The sequence below is a fragment of the Ambystoma mexicanum genome, chromosome 5q (assembly GCF_040938575.1).
Source record: "Ambystoma mexicanum isolate Mex_15411 chromosome 5q, UKY_AmexF1_1, whole genome shotgun sequence".
Classification (NCBI taxonomy): Eukaryota; Metazoa; Chordata; class Amphibia; order Caudata; family Ambystomatidae; genus Ambystoma; species Ambystoma mexicanum.
The window spans coordinates 677,934,195-677,947,629 of record NC_090933.1 but is presented as its reverse complement, the minus strand read 5'-3'; positions in this window follow the sequence as shown (position 1 = coordinate 677,947,629).

Genomic DNA, 13,435 nt, shown 5'->3' with positions numbered 1-13,435 from the left:
TGAAAAAAACAAGAAGAATTAAGAGGAAAGCCAACAGAAGCAGTCTTGTCAGAAGCCCTTAAGAAAACAGAAGCAGCCACAGAAAAACTCTACGCAAGGGCACAAATGTTAGTGGACCTTCTATTTTCACACCTGACCAGAGCGAGAAAACCACAAAAGGAACTGAAGACCAAAACGACAGAGGCTGTATTATCCAGCATGCATATTCCAACACAAGGGACAAGTACCAGGCCTACAATACAACCATACACCGGACCAGTGTCGGGCTGGTTGGCATGGGCACTTGCACGCAGCAGAGAAAAAAGTGCACGAGTACCAGGAAAGAGCTTCCAGACTCTTGTCCACTCAAATGGCGCAGATGAAGAAGCCTGCACCATGGACCAGGATGCCTGAGAACCTCCAGCAAGAAAAAGCCATACAGAGGCATTCAGAGATGTAGTTATAGCAAACTACAGGAAAATACTAAGAATCGAGAGAAGCTTACATGAAGATAATAATGAACTGAACGATTACCTGGACAGCACAGCACATCTAGAGAACAACATTTGGTACCAACACATGAAAGAAGTTGGAAGACGAAATTCAGAAGGAGAATGCTTTGTTTGTGCACTTCTACCATACAGTATGGGGAAATCCAAGATCTTCGTGGCTGTAGAAATGGATGTCCCGACAGCACACTGTCTGTCACACGTAGCAATGTTCAACACCAGAGGCCAGATGCCACATTGATATGGGCAACTGAAGCAGATTATCCCGATGAAGACGATTATGTTCAGGACATTAAGACGAGAAATAGAGCCCATACTAGGAATCACATGATCAGGTACGAGAAACCTGAAGTTAAAGGAGCAGGGATAACATGGGAAATAAACCCAAGGCTGAACGCCCAAGGAAAAACTCCAGAAGAAGGTCAAATTTGAAAAAACAGAGGACAAATGCAGATTTGGGGAACAGTGCTTTCACCAAATGGATGGGAAGAAGGAGTTGTGATCTGTCGAGCATGGATGGTCTTTGAAGCCTGCAAAAAAGCCATAGGAAACTCACAGAGACTGTGCAAACCACTATGGCCTTACAAGATTACTGACATGGGTCAAAGACAGAGGAGGACCCCTGCAGATAGTGCCACTAGAAAGCCCGAAATTGTGCTTCAGGAACAATGGCACAAGGAAGATGGGAGAGAATCAGAACTGCGGATGAATTTTTGAGGCTCCAGGAATGACTCACGGGACTGCAGTAATCATGGATCATTATTGGGCGTGTGGATCCAAATCATACATCAGACTGCCGAAAAACTGGGGAGGCATATGTACAACAGTGAATGTCCACGTTCCAGCACTAGTGATCCCGAAAGGTGACCTGAATATGGACAGTTTCCCGAAAGCAGATGCTCACCTGAGAAAGAGGAGATCTGTGGAACTGACGACTCAAGTGAAGAGAGAAAACTATTTCTCTGCCAAATCAGAAGAAGCATTTCATGCAATCCCATATGAACACAGGCTGTTCAGCCTCACCTCATCAGTGTTCCCGACAATCCTCATGCCAAGATTCCAAGTTGGAGCAAATACTAAATGTTTGGAGATAACCAGATGGGAGTTACTGCAAACCATCAACTCGACAATAAAGGGATTCAACGCGATCAAGGAAGATTTAAGAGCCATCCGACTGATGACTCTCCAGAACAGATATGTACTTGACACGATCACAGCTATGGATGGAGGACTTTGTGCAAAAATTGGAGAATCATGTTGCACATGTATACCTTCTCATGACGAAGAAAACAGAACTTTAACAGAAGCCATAGGTACGCTGACAAACCTGCAGAACCAGATGATCAATGAAACCGACGAAGTTGATGATGACAGCTGATTTGGATCACTGTTTTCATGGGTTCCACAATGGATTGCAGATGCTTTCAAGTTCTTGGGAGCCCTGCTAGTAATGATATTACTAGGATCCTGCGTTATCAAGATAATCTCTCAATGCTAGAAAACTGCAAAGGAAGCCATAGGGATGAATATCATGATTGATGTCAAGCCAGGATGGAAGCCCAGAGATCTAACGGACGATGAAATAAGAGACTTTATGTAGGCAAGCGAGCATGCACCAGAGGGTACAAAGTTTCTCTATCCCAGGAAACGCAGAAATTATGAAGGAAAATGGATTTACTGCCTCACAAATGGAAAATGTCAGCTAATGACATTGAACAAAGACGAGCATGTAAAAACAGCAGGAAGCCTGAAAGGACTGATAAAAATATGGACTCCAAAGAGACACTCTTTCAAACCATCTTGTACAAACCCAGAGGACGAGGAAGAGATGGATACAGAGGAACCAAGTAAGATGAATCCAAAAGAGGAAGCGGAAGTGGTCGATAAACCGACCAGAGGGGGGAGTGTAGAGGAGGTCCCAAAGACCCTTCTGAATCCTTTGTGAGCTGTCCCGGTCAGTACCTTTCCCATTATGGACCCGCACCTCCCACAGAAATTAGCGGGCCCCTCTCCCCTCTTCAACCAGCGCTTGACTGAGTGCCCCCACTCTTCCCTGTCTTTTGTGTTCCAGAACTACCGGCACATGGAATCCAAATTTACAGGATCCTCACAGCCAAGGGAACAGCAGTACATAGCGGCATTACCCAGCCAATAAGGTAACTTCATTGGCCCTATTTCATCTTTGCCTATAGGTGCATCCATGCTCCATTCTACACCTTACTCGCATTTCTGTCTCTCTCCACGATTCTCTGTTTCTGCAGGGAACTAAAAGCCAGCTTTGCCTGCCCAAACCAGCTATGTACCTACAAGCAAGCTGAAGTCACAACCACACAGAGCCTACACCTCTCTCAAGCTCTGCCGAAGGTTAGTCCTTAGGGTCTGAGGGCCCCCCCAAAATCACCCTTTCGCGTACTTGCTCCCACCTCAAATGGGTGCCTTTTTAAACCTTCTCTTCACATACCGTTCAAGGTATGATCTTCTCTCTGGTCTGACACTCAATATACCTATATATTGTTTTTATCCTTAGGGAGACCTGCTTACACTTGGCCCCAGAAGAAGGCTGTACACTACCTAGCCGAAACGTCAATGGTCACCATGTTAATGCCAGAATTACCATGAACTGTGACCACAAGAACCATCACTACTTTTATTCTAACGTCAACCAGTTCCTTGGTCATCCCTCCTAAGCCAGGCTATAGAAGACCCTAATTTTAAGGTCTAAACCCCACCCACAAGTGGACCATCCCATCAGATCCCCGTATAGAACTCTGCCACCAGGTGAACAAACCCCCCTCTCTTTGGAAAAAACTTGTGGCTTTTTGGTGACACACATACACCTTAAACATCAGGGATCCGATGTGGTCTGTTTTGTATAAATCAGTTCCATTTGTAATACTCACTGCATCTATTGTATTTGCAATGTCTGTACATCCTTTTGGACTAATATGAAGCAATATCTAGTCAACCATGCATATGTGAGAACACGCTGTACAATAGGGATGTAACGGTATTACGGTATACCGTTAAAGATACCGTGAACCACTTAATTGAACAATAATAACCGTCACATTGTTTATACCGGTATACCGTTCATACCGTTAAGTGGGCTTTTCAATCTGATTTGGAAAGGCTGCAGTAAGCAAGTGCTGCACAGTCTTGGTCTTGCACTGTTGGATGTGCCGTCTGCTAAGTACTTTCAGTTTGAGCAGTTTTTAATGCCATTCCATAAACCACACGTGCCTGACACAAAAGCAATATGTTAGCAATAGGAAGAATAAATACAGTGCCAAGAAGGAAGAGGGTTTTTTTTATGTACATTTTTTTTAAAGCGCTCATACAGCCTGCGGGCATCGAGGCGCTGTTAAAGAAATTGGTTTTGTTTATTTAGTTGCGTAATTGTTTTTGTCTTCGTTGCGTATTTATAACGCACTTAAGCACCCAGAGGTTTCTAAGCGCGGACCCAGGGATCGAACCTGTGTTGCTTCGTGTCGTCTTGCTTCCAAGGCACGCACGTTGCCGCTGAGCTATCCTCCCGGGACTTTGGGTTGGTGGCTTTGGGGTTTATATATTTATAATGGATAATTTTTTCTAAACATATGACAATGGGGGATTTGCCTGGTTCTTTCATTGAATTTACATATAATAAGTCACACTGTGAAATGTAATCATCTCTGTTGGTATTCCCTGCTGCCATACCAAAGGGTAACATGTCTGTGATTACTGAACACCTTTTGGCCCGGAAGTAAACTAAAGGCTGTAACATAAAGAGAGAGTGTGTGTGCGTGTGTGTGTGTGTATGCGCACAAGCGTATACTACCATCAGACTCCATTGATCTGTGGCATGCAGATTATCAAGATGGCAACATGTTCATCTTCACCAGTAGCCAGTGGGGGAGCTAAAAGCCTAAAGGACCATTTAAGAAAAGCTATTCAGTTTGCTTTGCCAGTTGCAGCAGGCCCCCCCCCCCTTTCCACAAGTGTTTGTGTTTGGTGGAAGCAAGGGGTGGCATTTCAGTGGAAAGTATGTTGAAAAGCCCAATTCTGGCCCTGGGTGCCTGGTTTTGTTTGTGATGATAAACCTGACAATTTATGACCTTTTAGAAAATATTTGTTAAGATTGGTTAACTCCACCTGCTATACCACGATAACCATGATATACCGTCATTTGGCAAGAAGGTTATTGTACCGTCATAAAACAAATACCGTGACACCCCTACTGTACAACTGATTATTTCTTTTGAGGATTTGTTTTCACACAGTATTTTAGAACGTTGTTACCTGTATTAGTTGAATTATTTTGCTCATTTTCCTTTTGAAAATCTACATGCGCAGCCGAATTAAAAAAGGCAACAGTAATTAAATTCCAGTGGTTGGATCATTCCTTTTCCAGTAACACAAATCTGTTCAAAGTCTTGCTGGTTATTTCTGGAGGTTTAAATAATTACTGCAAGAAATTGTTGCAGCGTTAAAAGTTTTGAGGACAGGACAACCCCCTCGTACACAGCACTATTTTCAGCCATTTATGTCCTGCCCGACCCCAGGCTGTCCCTTATGTTACCAGAGGTCCCAAATACAGCCTGCACTCCAGTCGCCCACTTTGAAGTACCAGGAGCGTTCACACTGAGATATGTGACGCATGATGAGCAAATAAACCAGCAGAGGGTCGCATTAGGGCTCTGCCTAGTGCCCATCAGAAGAGCAATACCGATTGAAGTCCCAATAACCAGACAACCATGGACAGTAAGGTATCCATTGAGACAGCCCTACCAGCAAATGACACGAAATGAAGATTACTTAAACACTGTCCCAGAAGAAACCCAAAAGGCCTTAATTTGAAGGTGAATGGTGACGTCATGTGGGCCCAGACAGACTCACAGGTGAAAGAAACGACAACCAAACGATGACACACAGAGACAAAAACGCCATAAATAAGTAGAAGGAGAGACGATGTTGAAATATAAAGAAACGTAAGCTGTAAAGCAGGATGAAGATATTCAACCAGCTAACGCCTGTACATACGCTTGTAACCGCAAAGAAGCTAAGAAAACAGTGCAGCTTGCTATGCTTAGCAGAAGAATAGAGCGGCAAGCGCCAACTATATATCTACCTCAAAGAAGCACACTATATAAGTGCAAATCCACTTTATACAAAGCAGAATTAAACCAGGTTACTAAGGGTCAGACAGGACAAGATTCGTATTCCAGCTAAAACAAGAAAAGAGACGGTGGAATCGAAACTCAGCAAGAAACAGCTTGGACCTGGGAAATCGAGGTCAAACCAAGAGAGGGAGGCAGAGAGTAGCTTTGGAGAATTGAAACTTAAGAGCAGAGCAGCCTGCCCCGTGAAGGTCGAGATAAGGAAGCCCAGGCAGGTGGCAGGCCGAAGTGAGAATTAAATGCACAAATAGAAGGAAAACAAAGCAGATTCACGGTGTGCTAGCACATGACCAGCTGAGTGAGAAGAGGCACCTACACCTGGCTGTCTGCCAAAACAGGATATACCATAACTTTTCCTGACAAGAAGCTACAGTTTGGAGGCCAACCACAGCCAACTAATTGACACATAGCACTAAAGTACTGATTGAGGAAGGGAGGCTGGGTGAATCTTGAGGCATCCTGCATCTGGGTGACCATTCTGTGTGCTGATAATTAAATTGGAGATTTATGTATGGGGTTGTAGCCAACCCAATCCCAATGGGCTAAATAATCTAGGGTCCTATAGATAGTACAACCAATGAGACGTCATAATTTTAGTGACGTCTACATGAGTAATGTTAGAGGGAAGGGCGTAGACGCCCACCTAATAAGGGTGATCTAATCCTCACACTCCGTTACCATATACAGATATAGTACCTATAGTAAAGTTACCTTTTCCAACCAATAGAACTGCATTATAAACTTTTGAGTGTTACACGTCAATGATGACGAATTTTGGGTATAACTGTTACTGTTTGCATGAAGTTGTTGTGAGTTGAAGCGAGGCGGCTATCGCATCACTGTTGATTTCCATGTTGCCCTGTTTTTTGTACTTGTCATTAAACAGACTCCCTTTTGCCAATCCATTGAATTGTCCTTATTGATTGGTGTTGGAGTAAGAAATCCTACACCCCATCCACCTCAAGGTGCAGCTATCTCGTCTTGAAGTACTCGAGAGTGAGCTCTGACTCTATGGGCCGGTCAGGGGTCACTCCCTCTCCAGTACACACCCTGTACAGATCTGCCTGTAGCTGGAGAGGTTCTTGCATCAGGGAAGGCATGCCCAAATGCTAGGGTGTTTTGTTTCCCCTATCATTGCACTTATTTGTTTCTTTCCAATGTTTCTTTATAAATAATACAGAAAGGATCATGTCAGACATGTTGAGATCATCAGATGCAATATTGGAGCTAATGACTCTACACAGTTTATTGTAATATTTGATTTCATTTGGAGTATTTATATAGCACAGACCTGGCCTGAAGGGCAGCAGAAAGCTCTACATGTTGCGATGAATGGGGTTTAGATCCAGAGCTGCGCGTTTGGCGCTTTCAGAGAACAAGGGGTTGCAATGGATGGGGATATGTAAAGGACACATTAAACCGGGATATGTAAGCATAGAGCAAGATGAGGCAATACCCTGGAGTTATGGTTAGGTGGGAAAATTGGGGTGATTATTACCTTTGTGGGCCATCTCGAGTGTCAAGTATTCTGCTTTTTCAGGCGTAGAAATAAGCTTTGAAATCACAACATTCATAATTTTGACCAGAAGAAGGGGTGTATAAGGACAACTGAGTGAATAGAGTAGCTATGCATTCACTACAGATACATATATCATTACTATAGTGCCAACACATGGCCTCAAGTAGCTATGCATTTAAGGCACATACATGCAATTATGGTTACATGTGATTTTACCGAATTGAAAAATAACAGAAACATTTGTAACTAAACACTTTTAACGAAAAGAACACCAATTTTTTTATTTTGTTTGGGGGGGTACCCCCTGTTTCCCTTTGTTTATAATCCCAGCTCAGCCCCCTTCCCACCCGTTCTAACCCCTTACGCCACCGCCCATATATATATATTGTTAAAAATGTTTAAGTAAAATGTTGTTCGTTATTTCCATTCGGTAAAATCACTGCATACCGGGGGCGTGGCTAGGCAGCACGCCATGCAGCAGTGTTTGCCCTGGGCTCCGCGTCAAGGTGCCCAAGTCAAGTGATTTTTTTCGCTTTTAAATGGAACTTCTCGCCCGATTTGCATCTCCGAGGCAAGATTAAGCGAGTGGCAACGAGGAATGCAGACGTATGAGGCTAATAAATCCTGCACTGGGAACCTTCTTGGCGAAGCAGCATAATGAGGACGGAGAGGAAGATCGTGGAGCGCACCAACTGGAGCAGCCGTTGGTACATGGGGTCGCCGGCTGCACTGAATTGACGCTGTGACCCCGTTGCTGTGTCCCTTTGACTGTGCGGCATGGAGGGGGCTGTCCTGTCGTCCCTCGCTGGGGCTCTGTGGGACCTGCGGAGCCTGCCTGAAGAGGAGCGCCCCGCTGTCTGGCGGCTGCAGAGGGGACATGGACTGGAGGCTTGTGTGTGCCCCGCCCGACGGCGGTCCCCAGGATTGCGGCGTGAGGATTCTCCCTACTACCGGTAGTCCCGGAGCTGGAGAGGTCGGGCGCCGGGGGTGCAGAGGCGCCGCGGTGTCTGTGGGGCCACCCCTTGCTGGCTCCCGCCTGCTGGTCTTCCATCTCCCTGATTTCGTTTGGTGCGGGAGTAGGAGGGGAGCTAGGCGGTGTGGGAGGGAGGCCTGGGCACCCTCCGCTGGTGCGTGGGCTGGAGGAGCTCGAGGGGAGAGGAGCATCCCACTGCCCGGCGGCTGCGGGGGCGGAGTGGAGCCGTGGTTCGGGCACCGCTGCTCCGCGACATTGACTGCAGCCGTGGCGTGTGGCCCTCCCTGCTGCAGTGCCGGGGTTCAGGCAGAGGAGTGTTGGGAGCCCCAGAGTGCCGCAATGAGTGAGGACAGAGGCTCTCTTGATCCCTGCTTTGGGGATGCCCGCTGGGAGTGGGGCTCACAATGAAGATTCCCTTGAAGTGGAGATCCGACGCATGCTGTATGTAATCCCTGGGGCCCAGTCAGTGATTGCCGGGTGAGTGTTGGAGAACGCATGGGACACCGGCTGAGAAGCCCCGACCGTCTGGAGCCCTATCATAAATATTGTGAGCACTGCTGGTGTCTGCCTATGGAATAAGACTTACATACATCAGTACAGGCGATCCCTCCAAAATTATGTGGCCTAACTGAAGATCTAAAACCAGCACATACGAGCCGAGTCCCTGCCTGCCTTGACTCCTTAAATGCTGACCTCCGCAATGGGGGTTCACTTGTCTGATTCTCACTAGCCCCTCGAGTGATGCCTAAAGTAGCTAGAAAGAAGAAAGCGCACGGTATACAGGTGTTCTTGTACCCGCAGTCTGCAGCCCCATCTTGCACACAGACGGTCACGGCGGAGGTTCACCCAGCCCCACCTCCAAGTCAGGTTCCCAGCATGGCCCTTTCCAGAGAGGATCTGGAGGGTATGTTTAGGTCCTTCAAATAAGACATCACCCAAGAAATCAAAAAGGAAATTAAAATCTCTAAAGACGTGCTGGCCCAGTCACTTGCAGATTTAACCTCACACGCAGGGGGCTTAGAGACCAGAGTTAGTGAGCTAGAAAACATAACCTGTGAACACTCGCATGACAACGAGGTCCTTGCAGAAAGGGTGAAGACCATTGAAGAGCACCTGGAAGACATCTGGGCAAAACAAGCGGACCTGGAAAATAGATCGAGGAGAAATAATGTGTGCCTCCGTGGCATTCCCCGGCAGATCTCAGACCTTGACCTGCCCGAATTTGTTGAAGCATTATTTAGGTCCCTCCTGGATCTCTCACCAGCTGAGGATCTGAAGCTAGACAGAACTCATCGGCTATACTCTACAGCACAGCTTAAGAGGAACTTATTACCGGATGTCCTTACTCGAGTAAATTTTTTCCGCCAGAAGGAAGAGATTATGGCGGCAGCCAGGAACTCAGACTCTATACAATTCCGGGGAGCGAAGATACAGCTTTTTCAAGACCTTGCACCGTATACCCTGGCGAACAGACGTCGGCTGCAGAGAGTGACAACTTGGTTAAGGCCTAAAAGGGTCCGCTACCACTGGGGATTCCCATGCAAGCTGATCTTTGACTTCTACAATCAGCACTATGTAATCTCTTCCGAAGAGGAGGCAAAGGGGTTGATGTCAGAACCTCCCAGTGACGATTACCTGAAGCCCCAAGCCCAGGACCCAGATGAGACCGCCCTTGACCCCACGCCAAAGGATAAACGTAGAAAGCCCTGGGGATGGCGTCGACTTGAGGCTAACCCGCGCCAGGAATCAGAGACAAAGAATATATCCGAAGAGCTGGAGGAGTCCATGACCCTGCCGATGCCGGCGGGGGGGGCAGTATGGCTACATGACTGGAGCGATCCCTGGCCTGACGGATCTCAGTGAGGAGAACGAAGATGTCTCACCTGTTCTCACCTAACTCTTGCTGCGCCTCTTAGAGTGTAGCCACTATGCCACTGACCTAAAAGTTTCAAACTCATGGACTCGCCTTCTTCCTCTGTCTTCTGTCTTACCCGGGGCGCGGCTCGCCTTCTTCCCTGATTCCCTGGAACTTGCTGGGGAATCCTAAGCCACCTCAATCTAAAATCAAAAGGCACTACAGAAACCTATTGCTCCTGAGGACCTCGCCCAGAGCTGACTGAGGGCAATAGAAGTTTCCACAGCTTGACAGACTTGGGCGCCCGATATGCTTCTTATTTAATTAAAGTTGATTTTGGAATTTGGGTTGGCAAAACCCTTGTTGAAGATATTTCGCTCACTTTTTTCTGATTGTTCTTCTTTTGTTTGCTATTTTAGGTTTAATTTGAAGCCGCTGGGCTTGTGTTATTTTCTCACTCACCACAGAATGCTTATAATCGGCAGCGCATTGATATGCCTGATGGGGCATCTTTCCCTTGACCTCCCTTGTTGGGCCTATGTACTGCTGAAGCTTGAGCGACTCTGACATGGCAACCCTCAGTATTAAGTGCATCTCGCTTAATGTACAAGGCCTAAATTCCACCTTGAAACGTAAAGCTTTGTTCCATAGACTGGGGACCTTGGATGCAGCGTTCTTATTCCTTCAAGAAACCCACTTACTCCCGGCTGATGAATTCCATCTCAATGATAGGCTCTATCCCACAAAGTTTTTTGCTTCTAGCAGCCTAAAGAAACGAGGGGTTGCCATCCTGGTTCACAAGGGCATTTCCCTCAGGACCTTGGGGGTGGTTCGTGATGGGGAGGGAAGGTTTCTGCTAGTAACTACCATGTTAGATGGACGCAAAATCACACTGGTCTCTATATATGCTCCAAACGCTAAGCAAGATTCATTTTTTATAAAACTTTCCAGGGCCTTACTTGACCATGCAGAGGGGGAAATGATTGTGGGCGGAGATTTTAATGCTGTAATTAACCCGCTAGTGGATAAGACTCCCCGCCAACTGCGAATGACAGGAATAACTTCAGGGCGCTTACCACTCTGCTGAAAGAGCACTCTCTAATTGAGGTCTGGCGGTACTGTCATCAAGATGAGAGGGATTACACTTACTTCTCAGTGGTTCATGGGGGATTTTCAAGGTTGGATATGTTCTTTATCTCAGACTCACTAATCCCGCTGGTGCTAGGTGTAGATATACTCCCTGAGGCGCTCTCGGACCATGCCCCTGTCCAATTGACAATGGCTCCCTTTCGAACTACACCCTCCTGGAAACCCCCCTGGAGACTAAACGATTTCCTACTAGATGACCCATTGTGGACATCCCAATGTTGTCATCGAATGAACCGAATGAAGGACTGCTTTCTCAAAGCTTCCATCCTGACTTAAGGTGGAATTAAGGCAGTAATGCCTTGTAAAACTGTGAATGGTAGACCAAGTGGCTGCCTCACAAATATTTGTTATTGGAACACCTCTTTGCAGAGCAGAAGATGTAGCCATGCCCCTAATGGAATAGGCTCTCAAGCCTTATGGGGGATCTTTCCTGGCCAGTCTATAGCATTCAGTAATAGCTAAAATAATCCATCTGGACATGGTTCACTTAGTTACAGCCTGTCTCAGTCTATGACCAGTATAACCTATAAACAGTTGGCCATCTAGACGAAACTTTGACATCCTTGAAATGTAGAAACTCAGAGCCCTTCACGGGTCAAGTCTCTGTGACCTTTCCTCTTCCTTGCCAGGATGAGGTGGTGGGTAAATAGTAGGTAATACTAAGTTTTGTCCCAGGTGAAAATCTGATATAATCTTAGGTAGGAAAAAGGTTTGACCTTAAGGATGTCCTTATAAAAAAACATAAAAGGTGGTTTAGAAGATAGTGCCTGCCACTCACTCACGCTACGGGCTGATGTTAACTCTACTAACAAGATAGTTTTGAATGTTAGTAGTCTTAAAGGACATGAATGGGGTGGTTCAAATGGTGCACACATGAGAAATTTCAAAACAAGATTAAGGTCCCAAACAGGAACCTGAAAAGGAGATGACGGGAACACATGTTATGCTCACCTGGTCTCTGCGGAGGCGTTGGGGCACGGTTGCAGCCCTCCCTGAACTTGAATCACCCCCTTCAGGCCTCTCCCTCAGTAGAAAAGCTGTGAGCGGTGGTACGTGGTGATACTGCTCCTGTGAATTATGGAAGATAAGCTCTCCATCCTGCTACTTCTGGCAGGGGCGCGTCAAATGGGATCTAGTTCCTTTACTCATCCCTGATAAGGATTAGTCCAGTCCAGCTGTGACTATGCTTCTCCTTATGATTGGTAATTCTTTCTTGAGCTCTTGTGATGCTGTTCGTTCTGTTTAATGTCTTTATATGTTGCTCCTATTTATGCCTGCAATAATGTCTCTCTTCTGTTTTTTTCCCTTAGATGTAAATGCAGCCTCAATGCAGCTGTGAGACGCGAGACGCGGCCGGATGGAAGATGGATTCTACCACAATGGTCGACAGCAGGTAAGTGATGGTTTAAAGAAAGGAGTGAAGTATGGCGAAGCGCAACCTTAAACTGACTGTTTTTTTATGTCTAACCTTGTCTCCTGTTTTTCCTTGCAGGCGCTGCTGTCGACGATGGAGTGTGTCGTTCTGCGGTGCCAAGATTTCGGCGTTCCAGAAAGTGTAAAGATGAATACTTGGTTTGCCGAAGAGATGTACAGGTAAGAACAGCTTCCCCCAGTTGGTAAGTATGCTGGCAGGAAGCAGGATGTCCAGGAAGCAGGATCTTCAAAGGTAAGTCTGACCTCAGGCGATGGTGAGCGTTACGCTGCTTGCAAGTGCAGAATAACGCACAGCGTCTGTGTAACGCTCACCTGAATCCCTCGGAGGCGCAGGTCTGGGCTGGGGGTCTCGGAGTCTTCTAGGGTCACGCGCAGGCCTCGAATGCCACCCTGGAAAGGCCCTCTCCTCACTGAGATCTTGATCTGAAGGGTGAGGTGTCTGCAATTGTGAGAGCAAGGGGTTAATAGGATATATAAGCCTGACAGGCAAGCTGACTCCCCTTCCTGGTAATCCCCACGTAGTTCGTAGGCTAAATGTGCTCACCTTATATAGGTGAAAGCGGAGCTCTCCATCCTGCGTCTGTGCAGGGGCGCCGAAGCCAGTTACTTCACTGGTTAATTGTCCAGCCTCTTGGGTGCAGAGGATGAAGATTTGGAGCTAGGCCGTCGTTAGCAGTACGAACGGCGGTTGCTTGAATGGAGAGTGATGGAAATGCGAAGGTATTGCAGGCAAGTAAGTAAAAAATGTCAATTCGAAGTTTAAAGCACTTCTTAATGTCTCTTTTCCTTTTTCAGGTTGCAGAAGCAGCTGGGTAGAATAATAGATGTCGAGGAATGCGCCGAGGGGTGAGAAAGATGAGA